Source organism: Lepisma saccharinum, unplaced genomic scaffold (genome assembly GCF_977018435.1).
Source record: "Lepisma saccharinum unplaced genomic scaffold, izLepSacc3.1 HAP1_SCAFFOLD_520, whole genome shotgun sequence".
NCBI lineage: Eukaryota > Metazoa > Arthropoda > Insecta > Zygentoma > Lepismatidae > Lepisma > Lepisma saccharinum.
Window position 1 is genome coordinate 72,280 of NW_028143202.1, and position 5,394 is coordinate 77,673.

The following is a 5,394-nucleotide window of genomic DNA, read 5'->3' on the forward strand; positions in this document are numbered from 1 at the left end:
CCAATTAAAAAGATTATAATAAAATAAAGTAAATAATTAATATAATCATAAGTACCTCATTACTAATTATAATGATCACCTCAATTGTAATAATATTATCCACACTACTATCAAAAAAAATAATTACAGACCGAGAAAAAAGATCACCATTTGAGTGTGGATTTGACCCAAAATCCTCAGCACGAATTCCATTCTCTATAAAATTCTTCCTAATTGCAGTAATTTTTCTCATTTTTGATGTAGAAATTGTATTACTACTACCAATAACAGTTATTATTACTAATTCAAAACTAATATATTGATTATGTGTTAGATTCTTATTTCTATTAATTTTATTTCTTAATCTTATATCACGAATGAACCCAAGGATCACTAGAATGAGCATGCTGGAGTAATAGTTAATAATAACATTTGAGTTGCATTCAAAAGGTATTGAATAATTCAATTTACTTTATTGATCAAGAAGCAAAAGCAATCAGCTTCGACCTGAATAAACTGGTACATATTACCCTTGCTTACTTAACTGGAGCCAAAGGAAGGCGGCATATTAATGTTAATAATAAAATTAGGGTTATTTCCTCAGTTAAGGGGTATAATATTAAGTGGGGGCTGCTAACTTCCATCTTTAGTGGTGAAATTCCATTAATACTCTTAACATTATTTCTTTAGTATAAAATTACATTATCTTTTCATGATAAAGCTGAACTCTAAATAAGTTCAAGAAGTGTTTACAGAATTATTCTATTCTTCCTAATAACTTCAATATTATGCTTTATTATAAGCTATATAAACACACATAAATTATTAATAAAATTACTATTAAAAATGAAAATATAAAAGAAATATTAAAATAGTTAGAATGTATTAGTTGAATATTTAAAGAACCACTCCTTATATATTTATACACCCCCTGTCCACCTATAAGTTCACTTCATCCGTAGTGATGTGGCTCCAAATGTAAAAGATGCCTTGCGACTTTTACATTTGGAGCCACATGACAAGGCACCGGTAAACTCGCAAGAAGAGCTCAGGGAGAGGATCTTAACAGCTGGTCAACACGTCTAGGCCACCATCACATCACGAGTTAAGAGACCAAATGACCCGTAAAAACTTATGTGCCTGCATTCGTAATGGAGGTGCCCACTTTGAGCAAGACGTGTAATGTTCTTTAATTGTATTGTTCATTGATTCCATACACATGAAGATGAATGAAGTATTATTTCTTGTACACAAATGTAAATGTTAGCAACATTTGTACCTTGTTGGATAGCTGATGACTCAAGGAAGTAATTTAAGTAATTTGTACGGTTCGTGTCATACCATTTTTGTTATTAATACATTGCCAAGTAAACTAAGACTGCATTTTTTTATCATCACTTGTAAGTTTAGACCCACCCGGTACTTACATGTGATTGTTATTTGGAAAAAACTATTTTTAAACGAACCACTTGTTTGTTAGCTATCAGAAAACGCTTAAATAAGTTCCCTACAATTATCAGTTTTTCTCAATTCATCTTTTTATGTGGAAAATTGTCATTTTTAGAAAAAACAATAGAAACTCGATTATCTCGAAAACTACTACTTTTCGGACGGGGTATCATATGGTCAAATTTATTGCAAATTGTCTCTACTTTAACCCCTTTCAGGGAATACATCTAATTACCAGTCACCCTGTATATAACTAATCCTATAAAAATTAAAGATATTCAATCAAACAATATTGTTATAATAATACTAGAACTATTCAAATTAACAATATTTCACTCAATAAAAATTGTAACATTCTTAATTAAAAATAGCATCCCTAATAATAATAAAATTATTCTACTAATTAATAAAATAATTGATACTATGCTTGTTTGTAATAAAAAAATTAAAAACCATTGATTTAAGAACTTCTTAGTTACCACTAAGTCCACAACTTACTATTCTACTTAAACTACTTAAATAATTTAAATTCAATGAAATATTGGAGAACAAAAAATAATTAAAAAATTTAATGGAAATAAATGACAAAATAATAATAAATATTCACGAATATTACTTCTTCAACAAGAAAATACACCAGAATAGTATATTCCATGTTGAGTATAAGAATATAAATATAAAGTGTAACCAGCACTTAAAAAAGAGAGCAATGCAACACCTACAAAACTAAAGTATGATCACCCAATAATTCTATTTAATAAACTAATCTCACCCAACAAATTAATAGAGGGTGGAGCGGCCATATTAGTAATTCTTAATATAAATCATCATAAAGATAATCTAGGGATATAATTAATTATTCCCCTATTAATTAATATACTACGACTACCTAATCGTTCATAAGTAATATTTACTAAACAAAATATTCCAGAAGAACAAAGACCATGTGCTACTATTAAAGTAAGTCCACCATTTATCCCCCATACCCCTATAGTTATAATTCCTATTAAAACAAGACCTATGTGTGCTACAGATGAATATGCAACCAAGGCCTTTAAATCAATTTGACGCATGCAAACAAGACTAATCATTCAAATACCAACAATTCTAATACCAAATCAAAAGATATTATATTTAACAGCTAATCTCTCAATACAAGAAATAATTCGCAAAATACCATACCCACCAAGCCTTAGTAAAATTCCAGCCAAAATTATAGATCCACTAACTGGAGCCTCGACGTGAGCCCTAGGTAATCACAAATGAACCAAAAATATAGGTATTTTTACTAAAAAAAGCAAGGCTCAGTCGGTAACGCGTCTGACTACCATGCTAAAGGTCCCGGGTTCGATCCCCGGCCGGTTCAAATCCGGGAACTTTTCTAACGATGGAAGCGGCCCCGGCGCCCACCCAGCGTCGAATAACATGGGTACCTGGGGGAAACCCTGGGGGGTAAAGGCGGTCAGGGGCGTGATGCTGATCACGTCACCCTCACTCATGACCGGATCAAGAAAGTGTGGGGCGTTACCCCCACACCCCCTATACGCCTTCATGGCGTGGTGCTAAGCACAGGGGAACACTTTACCTTTTTTTTTTAAATAATTTATATTTATAATATCTAAATATATGCATATATAGACCCCCACCCTATAATTTAATACAAAAATACCAACCAAAAGGGGTAAAGAAGCAAGTAATGTATAAAAAAGCAAATATACCCCTGCTTGCACTCGCTCTGGTTGATACCCCCACCCTAAAATTAAAAATAAATTGGGTACTAATGATCCTTCAAAAAACAAATAAAATAAAAAAAATATTCTTATAAAAGTTAATATTAACAGTAATAATAAAATAATTAACAAAATACAAGGGTAAAAATAAATAGATATAATACTATTTCTAGCCACTATTATCAAAAAAATAATTCAAATACTAAGTAAAATTAAAGAATAAGATATTACATGTAGACCAATAAAATAACCAGCCCCCCATACCCCTATACCAACCCACACTATTAATAAAAACAAAAAACAACAAAAAATAATAGAAATTTGGACCACCATTCATAAAGAACTGTTAAATCTCAAAAGGATTAAAAATATAAAATAAAAAATATACTTTAACATTTCAATAATACAAAAGAATTAAAATAATCATAACCTTGAGTATGCATAACTGATACTATAACAGATAAGCCAAGGGCCCCCTCACATACACAAAATGAAATAAATAATAGACAAAAATAAGATTCTTCCTGATTATTAATAAAATAATAAGTTATATATAAATATAATGATAACACAATAAATTCAAGTCTTAATAGAGTTACTAATAAATGCCTATGTTGAGAAATAAAACATAAAAATCTAATAAATAAAATAATTAATATAAATAATACTCTTAACATAAGTTTTTATAGTTTAATAAAAACAATGGTCTTGTAAACCATAAATGAATTAATAATTCTAAAAACATCAAGGAGGATATAGTTATATCATCAGTAGCTCCCAAAGCCAATATTTTTATTAAACTACTCCTTGATATCAAAATGCAATTAATATTAATTACTATTATGCTATTATTAGCACTAATAATACTGCAAATAAAACATCCACTATCTATAGGGATTATACTAATTATGCAGACTATTACCGCATGCCTAACAATATCAACATTCCTAAAATCCACATGACTTTCCTATGTACTATTCCTAGTATTTTTAGGGGGAATACTGGTTCTATTTATTTATACAACAAGACTTACACCAAATGAAATATTCAAAATAAGAACAAAAATAATAATTATAGGTGTAACCCTAATACTATTATGTTTATTTATATTAATAATAATAGATCCATTATTAACCCCCTCAACACTACAAAATATAGATACATATACAACCTGAAGAAGTACACCCCCACTACCAGGAATAAAACTATATAATGAATCTATTATAATAATAACTACTATAACAGTAGTATATCTATTTATTACATTAGTTGCAATTGTAAAAATTACTAGACTCTCACATGGACCTCTAAAAATAATTAAATAATTGCAAATGACAAAACCAGCACGAATTTATCACCCCCTACTTAAACTAGGAAATAATGCATTAGTAGACTTGCCAGCCCCACTAAATATTTCCTACTGATGAAATTTTGGTTCACTTATAGGAATATGTCTTTCAATCCAAATCTTAACAGGTCTTTTTTTAGCAATACATTATATTTCAAGAACAGACTTAGCTTTTTCTAGAGTAATACACATCTGCCGAGATGTAAACTATGGATGAATACTATGAACTATTCATGCTAATGGGGCCTCCATATTCTTTATTTGTATATATATGCATGTTGGACGAGGAATATATTATGGATCCTATTTGTATCTTCACACATGATCTATTGGAGTTATAATTATACTGACAACAATAGCAACAGCATTTGTTGGATATGTACTACCATGGGGTCAAATATCATTCTGAGGTGTCACAGTAATTACTAATTTGCTCTCGGCAAAGATCTGGTTGGAAATTGTGCGGGAGTCCACACAAACTGAAACTGAAAAAAAAATCCAATTCTCACCTCTCTCTGCTTCTACCTATGTCCCTCCTCTGGTCGATATTCAAAATAAGAAAGCAGTGATCAATATAAAGAATAATGATAACAACTGTTTTCTGTGGTGTGTCTTGGCGAAACTTCACCCAGTTCATTGGAAAGACAATGCAGAGCAGGTTCATCATTATATGCAGTATGAGGCAGAGTTTGAGTATGCTATGTCGGATATCGAGTATCCTGTTGCTATATCCGATATAAGAAAATTTGAAAATCGGGTACAAGGTCCCTTGGCAATCAATGTGTATGCCTATACAGCACACAATAATTTTGTATATCCCCTCAGATTAAGCACCATCGATTATGATCATGCTACTATCATCGATGTGTTACTTATTTCAGAGGATAA

General features: G+C 30.5%; 1 pseudogene; it reads right to left on the reverse strand.

Moving 5' to 3' along the window:
* Positions 1 to 1,958: 1,958 nt before the first annotated feature.
* On the reverse strand, positions 1,959 to 3,554 carry LOC145982988 (NADH-ubiquinone oxidoreductase chain 4 pseudogene; annotated as a pseudogene).
* Between the last annotated feature and the right edge of the window lie 1,840 nt (positions 3,555 to 5,394).